At 47.4% G+C, this 18,676-nt stretch overlaps 1 protein-coding gene across 1 annotated transcript in view; it reads left to right on the forward strand.

Moving 5' to 3' along the window:
• The window catches only part of LOC120030654 (rho GTPase-activating protein 6-like), a 140,112-nt gene that overhangs the window by 103,602 nt on the left and 17,834 nt on the right, over positions 1 to 18,676 (forward strand). The window lies entirely within an intron of this gene.

The following is an 18,676-nucleotide window of genomic DNA, read 5'->3' on the forward strand; positions in this document are numbered from 1 at the left end:
GGTCCAGCTAGACAGCCTCTTGTCTTACCCAGGGATAAAATTGATTAGTCTAGCCTGGACCGGACAGGTCCAGCTAGACAGCCTCTTGTCTTACCCAGGGATAGGATTGATTAGTCTAGCCTGGACCGGACAGGTCCAGCTAGACAGCCTCTTGTCTTACCCAGGGATAGGATTGATTAGTCTAGCCTGGACAGAACAGGTCCAGCTAGACAGCCTCTTGTCTTACCCAGGGATAGGATTGATTAGTCTAGCCTGGACCGGACAGGTCCAGCTAGACAGCCTCTTGTCTTACCCAGGGATAGGATTGATTAGTCTAGCCTGGACAGAACAGGTCCAGCTAGACAGCCTCTTGTCTTACCCAGGGATAGGATTGATTAGTCTAGCCTGGACAGAACAGGTCCAGCTAGACAGCCTCTTGTCTTACCCAGGTATAGGATTGATTAGTCTAGCCTGGACCGGACAGGTCCAGCTAGACAGCCTCTTGTCTTACCCAGGTATAGGATTGATTAGTCTAGCCTGGACCGGACAGGTCCAGCTAGACAGCCTCTTGTCTTACCCAGGGATAGGATTGATTAGCCTAGCCTGGACAGAACAGGTCCAGCTAGACAACCTCTTGTCTTACCCAGGGATAGGATTGATTAGTCTAGCCTGGACAGAACAGGTCCAGCTAGGCAGCCTCTGTTCTTACCCAGGTATAGGATTGATTAGTCTAGCCTGGACAGAACAGGTCCAGCTAGACAGCCTCTTGTCTTACCCAGGGATAGGTTTGATTAGTCTAGCCTGGACCGGACAAGTCCAGCTAGACAGCCTCTTGTCTTACCCAGGGATAGGATTGATTAGTCTAGCCTGGACAGAACAGGTCCAGCTAGACAGACTCTGGTCTTACCCAGGGATAGGATTGATTAGTCTAGCCTGGACAGAACAGGTCCAGCTAGACAGCCTCTGGTCTTACCCAGGGATAGGATTGATTAGTCTAGCCTGGACAGAACAGGTCCAGCTAGACAGCCTCTGGTCTTACCCAGGGATAGGATTGATTAGTCTAGCCTGGACCGGACAGGTCCAGCTAGACAGCCTCTTGTCTTACCCAGGGATAGGATTGATTAGTCTAGCCTGGACAGAACAGGTCCAGCTCGACAACCTCTTGTCTTACCCAGGGATAGGATTGATTAGTCTAGCCTGGACAGAACAGGTCCAGCTAGGCAGCCTCTGTTCTTACCCAGGGATAGGATTGATTAGTCTAGCCTGGACAGAACAGGTCCAGCTAGACAGCCTCTTGTCTTACCCAGGGATAGGATTCATTAGTCTGGCCTGGACCGGACAGGTCCAGCTAGACAGCCTCTTGTCTTACCCAGGAATAGGATTGATTAGTCTAGCCTGGACAGAACAGGTCCAGCTAGACAGACTCTGGTCTTACCCAGGGATAGGATTGATTAGTCTAGCCTGGACAGAACAGGTCCAGCTAGACAGCCTCTGGTCTTACCCAGGGATAGGATTGATTAGTCTAGCCTGGACAGAACAGGTCCAGCTACACAGCCTCTTGTCTTACCCAGGTATAGGATTGATTAGTCTAGCCTGGACCGGACAGGTCCAGCTAGACAGCCTCTTGTCTTACCCAGGGATAGGATTGATTAGTCTAGCCTGGACAGAACATGTCCATCTAGACAACCTCTTGTCTTACCCAGGGATAGGATTGATTAGTCTAGCCTGGACAGAACAGGTCCAGCTAGGCAGCCTCTGGTCTTACCCAGGTATAGGTTTGATTAGTCTAGCCTGGACCGGCAGGTCCAGCTAGACAGCCTCTTGTCTTACCCAGGGATAGGATTGATTAGTCTAGCCTGGACAGAACAGGTCCAGCTAGACAGCCTCTTGTCTTACCCAGGGATAGGATTGATTAGTCTAGCCTGGACAGAACAGGTCCAGCTAGACAGCCTCTTGTCTTACCTAGAGATAGGATTGATTAGTCTAGCCTGGACAGAACAGGTCCAGCTAGACAGCCTCTTGTCTTACCCAGGGATAGGATTGATTAGTCTAGCCTGGACCGGACAGGTCCAGCTAGACAGCCTCTTGTCTTACCCAGGGATAGGATTGATTAGTCTAGCCTGGACAGAACAGGTCCAGCTAGACAGCCACTTGTCTTACCCAGGGATAGGATTGATTAGTCTAGCCTGGACAGAACAGGTCCAGCTAGACAGCCTCTTGTCTTACCCAGGGATAGGATTGATTAGTCTAGCCTGGACCGGACAGGTCCAGCTAGACAGCCTCTTGTCTTACCCAGGTATAGGATTGATTAGTCTAGCCTGGACCGGACAGGTCCAGCTAGACAGCCTCTTGTCTTACCCAGGGATAGGATTGATTAGTCTAGCCTGGACAGAACAGATCCAGCTAGACAACCTCTTGTCTTACCCAGGGATAGGATTCATTAGTCTGGCCTGGACCGGACAGGTCCAGCTAGACAGCCTCTTGTCTTACCCAGGGATAGGATTGATTAGGCTAGCCTGGACAGAACAGGTCCAGCTAGACAGCCTCTTGTCTTACCCAGGTATAGGATTGATTAGTCTAGCCTGGACCGGCAGGTCCAGCTAGACAGCCTCTTGTCTTACCCAGGGATAGGATTGATTAGTCTAGCCTGGACAGAACAGGTCCAGCTAGACAGCTTCTTGTCTTACCCAGGGATAGGATTGATTAGTCTAGCCTGGACCGGACAGGTCCAGCTAGACAGCCTCTTGTCTTACCCAGGGATAGGATTGATTAGTCTAGCCTGGACAGAACAGGTCCAGCTAGACAGCCTCTTGTCTTACCCAGGGATAGGATTGATTAGTCTAGCCTGGACAGAACAGGTCCAGCTAGACAGCCTCTTGTCTTACCCAGGTATAGGATTGATTAGTCTAGCCTGGACCGGACAGGTCCAGCTAGACAGCCTCTTGTCTTACCCAGGTATAGGATTGATTAGTCTAGCCTGGACCGGACAGGTCCAGCTAGACAGCCTCTTGTCTTACCCAGGGATAGGATTGATTAGTCTAGCCTGGACAGAACAGGTCCAGCTAGACAACCTCTTGTCTTACCCAGGGATAGGATTGATTAGTCTAGCCTGGACAGAACAGGTCCAGCTAGGCAGCCTCTGTTCTTACCCAGGTATAGGATTGATTAGTCTAGCCTGGACAGAACAGGTCCAGCTAGACAGCCTCTTGTCTTACCCAGGGATAGGTTTGATTAGTCTAGCCTGGACCGGACAAGTCCAGCTAGACAGCCTCTTGTCTTACCCAGGGATAGGATTGATTAGTCTAGCCTGGACAGAACAGGTCCAGCTAGACAGACTCTGGTCTTACCCAGGGATAGGATTGATTAGTCTAGCCTGGACAGAACAGGTCCAGCTAGACAGCCTCTGGTCTTACCCAGGGATAGGATTGATTAGTCTAGCCTGGACAGAACAGGTCCAGCTACACAGCCTCTTGTCTTACCCAGGGATAGGATTGATTAGTCTAGCCTGGACAGAACAGGTCCAGCTAGGCAGCCTCTGGTCTTACCCAGGGATAGGATTGATTAGTCTAGCCTGGACAGAACAGGTCCAGCTAGACAGCCTCTTGTCTTACCCAGGGATAGGATTGATTAGTCTAGCCTGGACAGAACAGGTCCAGCTAGACAGCCTCTTGTCTTACCCAGGTATAGGATTGATTAGTCTAGCCTGGACCGGACAGGTCCAGCTAGACAGCCTCTGGTCTTACCCAGGGATAGGATTGATTAGTCTAGCCTGGACAGAACAGGTCCAGCTAGACAGCCTCTGGTCTTACCCAGGGATAGGGTTGATTAGTCTAGCCTGGACCGGACAGGTCCAGCTAGACAGCCTCTTGTCTTACCCAGGGATAGGATTGATTAGTCTAGCCTGGACAGAACAGGTCCAGCTCGACAACCTCTTGTCTTACCCAGGGATAGGATTGATTAGTCTAGCCTGGACAGAACAGGTCCAGCTAGGCAGCCTCTGTTCTTACCCAGGGATAGGATTGATTAGTCTAGCCTGGACAGAACAGGTCCAGCTAGACAGCCTCTTGTCTTACCCAGGGATAGGATTCATTAGTCTGGCCTGGACCGGACAGGTCCCGCTAGACAGCCTCTTGTCTTACCCAGGGATAGGATTGATTAGTCTAGCCTGGACAGAACAGGTCCAGCTAGACAGACTCTGGTCTTACCCAGGGATAGGATTGATTAGTCTAGCCTGGACAGAACAGGTCCAGCTAGACAGCCTCTGGTCTTACCCAGGGATAGGATTGATTAGTCTAGCCTGGACAGAACAGGTCCAGCTACACAGCCTCTTGTCTTACCCAGGTATAGGATTGATTAGTCTAGCCTGGACCGGACAGGTCCAGCTAGACCATGTGTTGTATTAGGCTTACACCAAAGCAGTGGTGAGCCAATCTGTCAGCTAGCTACACAGGACAGGGCTAGGGCCAGCATGTTGTGTTGTTTTACCTTGAGTTGGAGTTAGCCAACCCACCTGTTGATTAAGCTAGCTATCTAGGCCAGGGCAATGACTAGCCTTTTGATTATCCAGAGAATGGCCAACCTGTTGTCTTTCTTACCCCAGAACAGTGGCCAGCCAATCTGCCTAGGCTAGCTACGCAGGACAGGCAAGGGCAGTGGCCAACCTTTTGATGTACCTAGAGAAGCCTGTCTGTTGTTAGGGCCCAGCTAGCCCGTCTGTTAAAGTACCTAGAGAAGCCTGTCTGTTGTTAGGGCCCAGCTAGCCAGTCTGTTAATGTACCTAGAGAAGCATGGATGTTTATAATGGACTAAATGTTCAAATTCTGTTGCTGCAGGATTATTTAGCTGTGACATATACAGGTCAAATTAAGATCCAACATCTGCAGTGTTCTTTCTCTCGTTTATTCATGCTAACTGTATTTGGCGCCTGCTGGTAGCGATACAGCGTGGAGAGGAGGGTAGTGATACAGCGTGGAGATGAGGGTAGTGATACAGCGTGGAGAGGAGGGTAGTGATACAGCGTGGAGAGGAGGGTAGTGATACAGCGTGGAGATGAGGGTAGTGAAACAGCGTGGAGATGAGGGTAGTGAAACAGTGTGGAGAGGAGGGTAGCGATACAGCGTGGAGAGGAGGGTAGCGATACAGCGTGGAGAGGAGGGTAGCAATACAGAGTGGAGAGGAGGGTAGTGATACAGCGTGGAGAGGAGGGCAGTGATACAGCGTGGAGAGGAGGGTAGTGATACAGCGTGGAGATGAGGGTAGTGAAACAGTGTGGAGAGGAGGGTAGCGATACAGCGTGGAGAGGAGGGTAGCGATACAGCGTGGAGAGGAGGGTAGTGATACAGAGTGGAGAGGAGGGTAGCGATACAGCATTGAGAGGAGGGTAGCGATACAGCGTGGAGAGGAGGGTAGCGATACAGAGTGGAGAGGAGGATAGCGAAACAGAGTGGAGAGGAGGGTAGCGATACAGCGTGGAGAGGAGGGTAGCGATACAGCGTGGAGAGGAGGGTAGCGATACAGCGTTGAGAGGAGGGTAGCGATACAGCGTGGAGAGGAGGGTAGTGATACAGCGTGGAGAGGAAGGTAGCGATACAGTGTGGATAGAAGGGTAGTGATACAGCGTGGAGAGGAGGGTAGTGATACAGCGTGGAGAGGAGGGTAGCGATACAGCGTGGAGAGGAGGGTAGCGATACAGCGTGGAGAGGAGGATAGCGATACAGCGTGGAGAGGAGGGTAGCGATACAGCGTGGAGAGGAGGGTAGCGATACAGCGTGGATAGGAGGGTAGCGATACAGCGTGGAGAGGAGGGTAGTGATACAGTGTGGAGAGGAGGGTAGTGATACAGCGTGGAGAGGAGGGTAGCGATACAGTGTGGAGAGGAGGGTAGTGATACAGTGTGGAGAGGAGGGTAGCGATACAACGTGAGAGGAGGGTAGCGATACAGCGTGGAGAGGAGGGTAGCGATTCAGCGTGGAGAGGAGGGTAGCGATACAGCGTTGAGAGAAGGGTAGCGATACAGCGTGGAGAGGAGGGTAGTGATACAGCGTGGAGAGGAGGGTAGTGATACAGCGTGGAGAGGAGGGTAGTTATACAGTGTGGAGAGGAGGGTAGTGATACAGCGTGGAGAGGAGGGTAGTGATACAACGTGAGAGGAGGGTAGCGATACAGCGTGGAGAGGAGGATAGCGATACAACGTGGAGAGGAGGGTAGTGATACAGCGTGGAGAGGAGGGTAGCGATACAGCGTGGAGAGGAGGGTAGCGATACAGCGTTGAGAGAAGGGTAGCGATACAGTGTGGAGAGGAGGGTAGTGATACTTAATGGAGAGGAGGGTAGAGATACAGCGTGGAGAGGAGGGTAGTGATACAGCGTGGAGAGAAGGGTAGCGATACAGCGTGGAGAGGAGGGTAGTGATACAGCGTGGAGAGGAGGGTAGTGATACAGCGTGGAGAGGAGGGTAGCGATACAGCGTGGAGAGAAGGGTAGCGATACAGCGTGGAGAGGAGGGTAGTGATACAGCGTGGAGAGGAGGGTAGCGATACAGCGTGGAGAGAAGGGTAGCGATACAGCGTGGAGAGGAGGGTAGCGATACAGCGTGGAGAGGAGGGTAGCGATACAGCGTGGAGAGGAGGGTAGCGATACAGCGTGGAGAGGAGGGTAGTGATACAGTGTGGAGAGGAGGGTAGCGATACAGCGTGGAGAGGAGGGTAGTGATACAGTGTGGAGAGGAGGGTAGTGATACAGTGTGGAGAGGAGGGTAGTGATACAGCGTGGAGAGGAGGGTAGTGATACAGTGTGGAGAGGAGGGTAGTGATACAGCGTGGAGAGGAGGGTAGCGATACAGCGTGGAGAGGAGGGTAGCGATACAGCGTGGGGAGGAGGGTAGTGATACAGCGTGGAGAGAAGGGTAGCGATACAGCGTGGAGAGAAGGGTAGCGATACAGCGTTGAGAGAAGGGTAGCGATACAGCGTGGAGAGGAGGGTAGTGATACAGCGTGGAGAGGAGGGTAGTGATACAGCGTGGAGAGGAGGGTAGTGATACAGCGTGGAGAGGAGGGTAGTGATACAGTGTGGAGAGGAGGGTAGCGATACAACGTGGAGAGGAGGGTAGCGATACAGCGTGGAGAGGAGGGTAGTGATACAGCGTGGAGAGGAGGGTAGCGATACAGCGTGGAGAGGAGGGTAGCGATACAATGTGGAGAGGAGGGTAGCGATACAGCTTTGAGAGAAGGGTAGCGATACAGCGTGGAGAGGAGGGTAGCGATACAGCTTTGAGAGAAGGGTAGCGATACAGCGTGGAGAGGAGGGTAGCGATACAACGTGAGAGGAGGGTAGCGATACAGCGTGGAGAGAAGGGTAGCGATACAGCGTTGAGAGAAGGGTAGCGATACAGCGTGGAGAGGAGGGTAGTGATACAGCGTGGAGAGGAGGGTAGTGATACAGTGTGGAGAGGAGGGTAGTGATACAGCGTGGAGAGGAGGGTAGTGATACAGCGTGGAGAGGAGGGTAGTGATACAGTGTGGAGAGGAGGGTAGTGATACAGCGTGGAGAGGAGGGTAGTGATACAGTGTGGAGAGGAGGGTAGTGATACAGCGTGGAGAGGAGGGTAGTGATACAGCGTGGAGAGGAGGGTAGTGATACAGCGTGGAGAGGAGGGTAGCGATACAACGTGGAGAGGAGGGTAGTGATACAGTGTGGAGAGGAGGGTAGTGAAACAGCGTGGAGAGGAGGGTAGTGATACAGTGTGGAGAGGAGGGTAGTGATACAGCGTGGAGAGGAGGGTAGCGATACAGCGTGGAGAGGAGGGTAGTGATACAGTGTGGAGAGGAGGGTAGTGAAACAGCGTGGAGAGGAGGGTAGTGATACAGTGTGGAGAGGAGGGTAGTGATACAGCGTGGAGAGGAGGGTAGTGATACAGCGTGGAGAGGAGGGTAGTGATACAGCGTGGAGAGGAGGGTAGCGATACAACGTGGAGAGGAGGGTAGCGATACAGCGTGGATAGGAGGGTAGCGATACAGCGTGGAGAGGAGGGTAGCGATACAATGTGGAGAGGAGGGTAGCGATACAGCGTGGAGAGGAGGGTAGCGATACAGCGTGGAGAGGAGGGTAGCGATACAGCGTGGAGAGGAGGGTAGCGATACAGCGTTGAGAGAAGGGTAGCGATACAGCGTGGAGAGGAGGGTAGCGATACAACGTGGAGAGGAGGGTAGCGATACAGCGTGGAGAGGAGGGTAGCGAATCAGCGTGGAGATGAGGGTAGCGATACAGCGTTGAGAGAAGGGTAGCGATACAGTGTGGAGAGGAGGGTAGTGATACAGCGTGGAGAGGAGGGTAGCGATACAGCGTGGAGAGGAGGGTAGCGATACAGCGTGGAGAGGAGGGTAGCGATACAGCGTGGAGAGGAGGGTAGCGATACAGCGTGGAGAGGAGGGTAGCGATACAGCGTGGCGAGGAGGGTAGCGATACAGCGTGGAGAGGAGGGTAGCGATACAACGTGAGAGGAGGGTAGTGATACAGCGTGGAGAGAAGGGTAGCTATACAGCGTGGAGAGGAGGGTAGCGATACAGCGTGGAGAGGATGGTAGTGATACAGCGTGGAGAGGATGGTAGTGATACAGCGTGGAGAGGAGGGTAGTGATACAGCGTGGAGAGGAGGGTAGCGATACAGCGTGGAGAGGATGGTAATGATACAGCGTGGAGAGGAGGGTAGTGATACAGTGTGGAGAGGAGGGTAGTGATACAGTGTGGAGAGGAGGGTAGTGATACAGCGTTGAGAGGAGGGTAGTGATACAGTGTGGAGAGGAGGGTAGTGATACAGCGTTGAGAGGAGGGTAGTGATACAGCGTGGAGAGGAGGGTAGTTTTGTTTCTATTTGTCTTTGTTACTTATTTTTATATTTATGAGTCCTATTTTTGTATATATATTTATAAAGTTTAAAATGTTATGATTATTTACTTGTGTTGTTCCAAATGTCTGAATATAAATTACAGTTAGTGCAGAATGGTGTTTTTGGGGGGAGTGCGCTGAAGGGGGGGTTCGCCTAGGGAGCCATACAAGCTACAAGCGCCACTGCACTTAGCAGTGTTGGAGAGCAGAGAACTACATATAGTTCAACCAAATCTTGGTAGTGTTTTTAGTAGTTAACTACTTTTTTGTGCCATGTAGCAGTGTAGCTAACTACTGGAACTACACACTATTGTTTTTCGAAAATATAAAATATGGGTGAAGTAGGCAAGAATTGTCTTTCTTTTTCAACGTCAGACCTGCCTAATTCTCACTTGAAACATCGTTTTGGGGTTTACTTGGCTAAATTCCACATTTTGTTAACTTCATTGGGATAGGGGGTGCTGTTGTCACTTTTTCTGGAAATCGTGTAATTTTTAAACGGCTTCCTACTCAATTCTTGCTCGTACAATATGCATATTATTATTATTATTGGATAGAAAACACTCTCTAGTTTCTATAGCCGTTGAAATTTTGTCTCTGAGTGGAACAGAACTCATTCTACAGCACTTTCCCTGACATGGAGTCAGATTTCACACATCTTGGCCCCTGATCTGGAGTCAGTTTAAAGGTCCCTGTGAATGCTATGAGGATACAAACACTGCTTACGTCTTCCCCTGGATGTCTTTACGTGATGACGCTTTGAATGGAGTCGATTGCGCAATCACAGCCTCTATAAAACAGAACAACGTGTAGGTAGTTTCCCTTTTCCAGCTGCGCCGGACGCACGGTGGACACCGACCTGCTCTTTTTCCAAGCTTTAGTGTAGCCAGTAATATTTCTCCGGTCATGTTTTTACTTGTAATAGGTGTTAAAGACATCATAAGGTAGTTAATTTAAACCGTTTTATAGCAATTTATATCCGTTTAGTGCGATTTTGGGACATTTATTTCTGAGACACTTTGAACTTCTGGGCACGTTTCCAGTTCATGCCGAACGCAGTGGGCATTTCCACATAGCAAGAGGACAGCTTTCGACCAAAAGACGATTAGACCCAAGAAAGGATTCTTTGCCCAAGATTCTGATGGAAGAACAGCTCAAAGTAAGAACAATTTATTATGATAAATCGTGTTTCTGTCGAAAAATGTTAATCGCTTATGCCGCCATTTTGTTAGATGTAGCTTCGCTTGGCGCAAACTGTATTGAAAAGTAAGGATAATTTAAAAAATGTAAATCAGCGATTGTATTAAGAATTAAATTGTCTATCAATCGCTGTCCACCCTATATTTTTTAGTCACGTTTATGAGTATTTATGTATACGACTAGATCACTGTCTAATATGTCGCACGACATTTTCTGACCAGCTGGGCAACTTTTGTCATTGTCTAACCATGATTTTGGTGGCTAAATATGCACATTTTCGAACAAACTCTATATGTATGTTGTAATATGATGTTACAGGAGTGTCATCTGAAGAATTCTGAGAAGGTTAGTGAAAAAATTAATATATTTTGGCGATGTTGACGTTATCGCTCTCTTTGGCTAGAATCAATGCTCTGGTAATGTTTGCACATGTGCTATGCTAATATAACGATTTATTGTGTTTTCGCTGTAAGACACTTAGAAAATCTGAAATATTGTCTGTATTCACAGGATCTGTCTCTTTCGATTAGTGTATGCTGTGTATTTTTACGAAATGTTTTATGATTAGTAATTAGGTAATACACGTTGCTCTATGTATTTATTCTAGTCGAGTTGTGACGGTGGGTGCAATTGTAAACTATGATTTATACCTGAAATATGCACATTTTTCTAACAAAACCTATCCTATACCATAAATATGTTATCAGACTGTCATCTGATGAGGTTTTTTCTTGGTTAGTGGCTATCAATATCTTTATTTGGCCGAATTGGTGATAACTAGTGGTGTTGGTGGACAAAGAAAAAATGGTGTCTTTTGCTAAGGTGTTTAGCTAATAGATTTACATATTGTGTCTTCCCTGTAAAACATTTAAAAAATCGGACATGTTGGCTGGATTCACACGATCTGTATCTTTCATTAGCTGTATTGGACTTGTTAATGTGTGAAAGTTAAATATTTCAAAGAATTTTTTTTTTGAATTTGCCGCTCTGCCTTTTCAATGGAATGTGGGAGGAGTGCCGCTAGCGGCACCCCTGGCCTAAACAGGTTTTAACATGCTGTTTGACTCCAAAGTCATCTGTTTTGCAATTGGTAGTCTATGAGATTTCAGATTTAGATAAGATCATTTTTCACAAAGTAGTTTGAATGTGGTGAACTACTTTTTTCAGTAAACTATATTTTTCTTAAGGGCAGCTTTAGTGTAGTTTAACTTATTCCCGTGTGAAGTAATTGGTAGCTTGATACATTATATCTTCAGAGTAGCCTCCCCAACACTGACTCTTAGAGGGGCACAAACACATTTAACATGAACATCACCAGTGGCGGCCTGTCATTCAGGGCAGGTGGGGCATTAATACGTGTCACATATCAGTTTGCAAACAATGTAAAAAAAAAAAAATACATGTAATTGAGTTAATAAAGCCGCATACAAACATGGTCTCTTTCTTTCTTTCTTGAGTAAGGCAGCTCCAAAATGCAGGTGTTTCAGCCTAGCTCAGTGCTTTCTGTGGGGGTGGGGCTAGCCAGCAGAAATACAACGCGTTGCACCTGTTTTCTATCATGATTGGCTCAGTTTTCTGTCACTCATGGGACAGTACGTCATCCCTAATTCTAAGGTTAGAACTTGCCGTGTGAAGTAATCTGCTGTTGGGACAGCTTTATGTAGGCCCTAACAGTTTGTGGGCACCGTTTGTCACCGTTATAGTGCAATTAATGTATTGTTTAGTGTTCTGTTGTTCCTTTGCTGACTTGCATCCCATATTTTTTTGTTTGCCCCATCAAGATTTACATGCTAAAATGGCCACTGAACATCACAGTAATCATGTTATTTTGTTTGTTTTCCACCTCAGGTTCTAATTTGATTCATTTTGTCTCATTGCTGGCCTGAGTTGAACTAGTTATCGTATTGTTAGCCAAGTCATTCATGGTTTCCATCGCATGAAGATATGTTGTCATTTATAGACCCCTTTATAAAGGACTGGACACGATGTAAAGCTCAGTCATAGTACCGCAGAGACCTATATTCCCCTGCTGCAGAGTTCCAGCAATGGAACTGTAGTATTCTAGTAGCAGTTTCTCGTAAAAGCTGTAATTTATCATAACAGGGACACACATCTGCTATGTGTGTATACATCCGTTGTAGTTTACAGCCCAAGCCTACATGAGCTATTAGAGCTGATAGTAATACTATCTATCCCACAGAGTCTTCCCAATGATGTTTCCTCCAATATACATTCATCATATTGCTGGCCTGAGTTGAAGTAGCTACCGTACTGTTAGCGAAGTCATTCATGGTTTATCATAACAGGGACACACATCTGCTTTGTGTGTATACATCTGTTTATCTGTCAAACTCTGCATTGGGGTTCCAGAATGTAGCTACTGTACCACAGCCAACTGTCAGTTAGCGTAGGCCTACAGAGCTAGCTTATGGTCCTGTAATTCAAATGAGAACAGCTACCAGCTAGCTAGCTAGCTTATTAGCTAGTTGGCAAGCTAGCTTATTAGACAGTTAGCCACCTAGCCCGCTAGTCAACAAGCCACATGCTGGCTAAATTAGCCAGTTAGCTTGTTAACCAGTGACTGGAGGATTTAGCTAGTTGTGTGCCAACCCATCTGGTACCTCTGATGTACCTACCCACACCTGTCCATGGCTTTCGTGTACTGTACCTTTGGACCGGCTTCAAGTAAAGGATGAGATGGGTGAATGGGTGGAATGATAGTGAGAGATAGAGAGACGAAAAGGAGAGAGAGAGATGTGTGTGTGTGTGGGGGGGGGGGGGGGGGGGGGGGTTGTATTTCAGGTTCAGTCAACCCTTCCAGCTTTACTTCTGGGCACAGTCTGCCGTGTGTGTGTGTGTGTGTGTGTGTGTGTGTGTGTGTGTGTGTGTGTGTGTGTGTGTGTGTGTGTGTGTGTGTGTGTGTGTGTGTGTGTGTGTGTGTGTGTGTGTGTGTGTGTGTGTGTGTTAGCACCTTAGAATCAGTAGAACAACAACAATCCTTACTGTTAGATATAAAGACTTTACAGAGAACAGTTAACACAGGTCCTTACTGTTAGATATAAAGACTTTACAGAGAACAGTCAACACAGGTCCTTGCTGTTAGATATAAAGACTTTACAGAGAACAGTCAACACAGGTCCTTGCTGTTAGATATAAAGACTTTACAGAGAACAGTCAACACAGGTCCTTGCTGTTAGATATAAAGACTTTACAGAGAACAGTCAACACAGGTCCTTGCTGTTAGATATAAAGACTTTACAGAGAACAGTCAAGACAGGTCCTTACTGTTAGATATGAAGACTTTACAGAGAACAGTCAAGACAGGTCCTTACTGTTAGATATAAAGACTTTACAGAGAACAGTCAACAGGTTCTGGCAGGTTCTTATTGTCTAACTAAACACTTCTGGTTTGTCAGAAAGCAGAGGGCAGGTTTTAGCAAGTCAACACTTGCTCCAAGACATTACGACGTCTTATCTAAAAACACTAGGGCTGCTTAATGGGGGATATGTAGACAAAGGAGACTGGAGGAGGATAGGCCTAAGGACGGGGGCGGGTGGGGGTGTTACCATAGAGCTACAGTTCTGTTATTGTAAAGGTATACCGTTGGATTCGAAACCTCACTGCCCAGCTTGAAATATCTATGTTCACGTCTCCTTATATAGCATAATTGGCTAAGATGTTTGTCAAGCGGGCAGTCATGTGTGTTTGCGAGGTAGAGGATCCTTGGTTGGAGCCCAGTGAGGAACAGGGACAGGGACAGGGACAGGGACAGGGACAGGCACAGGCACAGGCACAGGGACAGGGACAGGGACTGGCACAGGGACTGGGACAGGGACTGGCACAGGGACAGGGACTGGGACAGGGACAGGGACAGGGACTGGCACAGGGACTGGCAGAGGGACTGGGATTGGGACAGGGACAGGGACAGGGACTGGGACTGGGACTGGGACAGGGACTGGGACTGGGATTGGGACAGGGATTGGGACAGGGACAGGGATTGGGACAGGGTATGGCACAGGGACAGGGACAGGGACAGGGACAGGGACAGGGATTGGCACAGGGACGGGACAGGGACTGGGACAGGGACAGGGACAGGGACTGGCACAGGGACATGGACATGGACATGGACAGGGACTGGGACAGGGGCTGGGACAGGGACTGGGACAGGGATTGGGACAGGGACTGGGACAGGGACTGGGATTGGGACAGGGACAGGGATTGGGACAGGGACAGGGACAGGGATTGGGACAGGGACTGGGATTGGGATTGGGACAGGGACAGGGACAGGGACTGGGATTGGGACAGGGATAGGGACTGGGATTGGGACAGGGACAGGGACAGGGACAGGGACTGGGATTGGGACAGGGATTGGGACAGGGATTGGGACAGGGATTGGGACAGGGATTGGGATTGGGACAGCGGAAGGGACTGGGACAGGGACTGGGACAGGGACTGGGAAAGGTACTGGGATTGGGACAGGGACTGGGACTGGGAGAGGGAGAGGGACAGGGACTGGGACAGGGACTTGGATTTGGGCAGGGACAGGGACAGGGACTGGGATTGGGACAGGGACATGGGACAGGGACAGGGAAGTAAATTATACTGTTAAGCTAGCACAGTGACACCTGTTATACTGTGTTTACTGTTGAGTTGCCTTGCTGTCTGTCTTCTAGCTGTGACTGTAGGTTACATCTCAAATGGCACCCTATTCCCTATATACCGCACTACTTTTACACACTACCAATATGGCGCTGGTCAAACGTAGTGCACTATATAGGAAATAGGGTGCCATTTGGGACGGCCATGGTTGTTTGACTAATAGGATGTATCCTAATCCACTTGTAACCTCCTCTCCCCGCCACTCTCTACGACCTAGGGACAATTAGGCCAGATTACAATGCCAGGCCAGAACTCACACAGCAACATGGTTCCATTCAAATGTGTAAAAATAGTGACATTTAACCCTTGTATGTATAAGCCATTAGCGATGACATACTATATAGCGCGACATTAAAATAATGGCATTTTACTGTTGTGGTTTATTGACACCAAAATGTTATATGTCACCAGAACCATGTACGTAGAGAAAGTGACCAACTTTTAGAATTTAGAATATTGTTATATTTCTAAACATTCCGTTACATATATTGGTTATTGTAATGTTAATGGTGAGCTAACATGGCTGCCATAGAATGTTGTGGTGCCATGTTAATTAATGCATCATAATAATGTAGAACCCTCAATGTCCCACCTCTCTAAATACATGGCTCTGTCACCAATGGTGAGGGAAAACACAGGAATATACAGCAGATATCCATGTTCGTCAGTTCTGCGAGTTTAAACTGAATATAAGGAGGGTATTTAGGGGAAGGGGTTGTTTATGGATGGGGTCAAAGTGTAAAACGTAGGGCAGTGGTCTACAACTTTTTCTAGCATGAGAGCTACTTTAAAAAAATAAAACATGTCACGAGCTACACATTTTATTTTAGCTTTCAAATAGGCACATTCTTCTCTTCTCCCATGTAACTCCTTCCCCAGGTCCTTACTGGACAAGAAAAAGTAGGGCACTATGTTTTCTGTCAATATACCTGGTAAAATAACGGTTAATAAACAACTCTAAGGGGGGCCCTATAAACTCTGTGATAATCTGTTACCAAATTATGTTTTATATTTTCCCAAATGATATTCTCAGTTTTTATTTTCACTCTTAAAATTACAATTGTTCAAATGGATGTTCTGAGTCCATGTCAATGGTTCAATCACATAAAAAAAATATGTTTGGGGGGGGGGGGGGGGGGGTCGGAAGAAAAGTTACACATTTAGATTTTTGAGTGCAATTGCCCTTTAAATGCGCATCTGGCCCTTTAAATGTGCATCTGTCCCTTTAATTGTGCATCTGTCCCTTTAATTATGCATCTAGCCCTTTAATTGTGCATCTGTCACTTTAATTGTGCATCTAGCCCTTTAATTGTGTATCTGTCCCTTTAATTGTGCATCTGTCCCTTTAATTGTGCATCTAGCCCTTTAATTGTGCATCTGTCCCTTTAATTGTGCATCTAGCCCTTTAATTGTGCATCTAGCCCTTTAATTGTGCATCTAGCCCTTTAATTGTGCATCTAGCCCTTTAATTGTTCATCTGTCCCTTTAATTGTGCATCTGTCCCTTTAATTGTGCATCTGTCCCTTTAATTGGGCATCTAGCCCTTTAATTGTGCATCTGTCCCTTTAATTGGGCATCTGTCCCTTTAATTGTGCATCTAGCCCTTTAATTGGGCATCTGTCCCTTTAATTGTGCATCTGTCCCTTTAATTGGGCATCTAGCCCTTTAATTGTGCATCTGTCCCTTTAATTGGGCATCTGTCCCTTTAATTGTGCATCTAGCCCTTTAATTGTGCATCTGGCCCTTTAATTGTGCATCTGGCCCTTTAATTGTGCATCTAGCTAGTGAGGAATGTGCCATCTAATGGCTGCTGATCATTTCACAGCAAAGTTGGTAAATAACAACTAATAGAAACAAATGATACAGTGCCTTCGGAAAGTATTCAGACCCCTTGACTTCATCAATCTACACACAATATCCTATAATGACATTGCAAAAACAGGTCTTTAGAAGTTTTGGTTAATTTATATAAAAAAGAAAAACTGATATCACGTTTACATAAGTATTCAGACCCTTTACTCAGTACTTTGTTGAAGCACCTTTGGCAGCGATTACAGCCTCGAGTCTTATTGGGTATGATGCTACAAGCTTTGCACACCTGTATTTGGGGAGTTTCTCCCATTTTTCTCTGCAGATCCTCTCAAGCTCTGTCAGGTTGGATGGGGAGCATTGCTGCACAGCTATTTTCAGGTCTCTCCAGAGATGTTCGATCGAGTTCAAGTCCGGGCTCTGGCTGGGCCGCTCAAGGACATTCAGAGACTTGTCCTAAAGACACTCCTGCGTTGTCTTGGCTGTGTGCTTAGGGTCATTGTCCTGTAGGAAGGTGAACCTTCGCCCCAGTCTGAAGTCCTGAGTGCTCTGGAGCAGGCTTTCATCGAGGATCTCACTGTACTTTGCTCCGTTCATCTTTGCCTTCCTCCTGACTAGTCTCCCAGTCCCTGCAGCTGAAAAACATCCCCCAGCATGATGCTGCCACCACCATGCTTCACCATAGGGATGGAGCCAGTTTACCTCCAGACGTCACGCTTGACATTTAGGCCAAAGAGTTCAACCTTGGTTTCATCAGACCAGAGAATCTAGAGGTGCCTTTTGGCAAACTCCAAGTGGGCTGTCATGTGCCTTTTACTGAGGAGTGGCTTCCATCTGGCCACTCTACCAAACAAAAAACCTGATCGGTGGAGTACTGCAGAGATGGATGTACTTATGGAAGGTTCTTCCATCTCCACAGAGGAACTCTAGAGCTCTGTCAGAGTGACCATCGGGTTCTTGGTCACCTTCCTGACCAAGGCCCTTCTCCCCCGATTGCTCAGTTTGGCCGGGTGGCCAGCTCTAGGAAGATTATTGGTGGTTCCAAACTTCTTCCATTTAAGAATGATGGAGGCCACTTTGTTCTTGAGGACCTTCAATGCTGCAGACATTTTTTGGTACCCTTCCCCAAATCTGTGCCTCAACATAATCCTGTCTCGGATCTCTACGGACAATTCCTTTGACCTCATGGCCTGGTGTTTTGCTCTGACATGCACTGTCAACTGTGGGACCTCATATAGACAGGTGTGTGCCTTTGCACATCATGTCCAATCAATTGAATTTACCACAGGTGAACTCCAAAAGATGATCAATGGAAACAGGATGCACCTCAGGTAAATTTTGAGTCTCATAGCAAAGGGTCTGAATACTTAAGTAAATAAGGTCATTTTAATACATTTCTAAACATTTCTAAAAAACTGTTTTTGCTTTGTCATTATGGGGTATTGTGATGTCATTATGGGGTATTATGATGTCATTATGGGGTATTGTGATGTCATTATGGGGTATTGTGTGTAGATTGCTGAGGATTTGTATTTATTTAATCAATTTTAGAATAAAACTGTAACGTAACAAAATGTGAAAAAAGTCAAGGGGTCTGAATACTTTTTGAAGACACTGCATACTTACTCATGATGTACTTCTGCCAGGTAAGCCTACTTTGCAGTTAACATTTAATTTAGGTTTTTGGGGAATGTATTTCTGTCAACCCACAAGATGGTTATCACATCAATTGGCTACACACAGACAGACAGGGGAGATATTGCTGGAAATTAATTGGCAGATATTATGTAAGGGTTTGGCATTTTAAGCCAATAGTGGCTGATACCTGTGAGATGTGTTTATGACAGTTAGCAGTTAAACACGTGAAAATTCCATGTACTTTCAGAATTGTTTTGCAAGCTACTCATAGGTAGGTTGCCGAGCTACTGGTAGGCGATCAACCTGTGGGAGACCGCTGACATAGGGCATTACTGGGCCCCAATCCCCATGGGTAGAATACATGGTTCCCACCATAGAAATGTTGCTGTTGTATGTATGGCTATTTAACCCTCAAAACACAGGGGAAGATAAAAGATGAAACACCTTCCTGTTTGTGAGTAGTGGAGATGAGATGGGATTAGAATGGGTGGAGGGAAGGAGAGGAATGT

This window comes from Salvelinus namaycush, chromosome 36, assembly GCF_016432855.1.
Source record: "Salvelinus namaycush isolate Seneca chromosome 36, SaNama_1.0, whole genome shotgun sequence".
Classification (NCBI taxonomy): domain Eukaryota; kingdom Metazoa; phylum Chordata; class Actinopteri; order Salmoniformes; family Salmonidae; genus Salvelinus; species Salvelinus namaycush.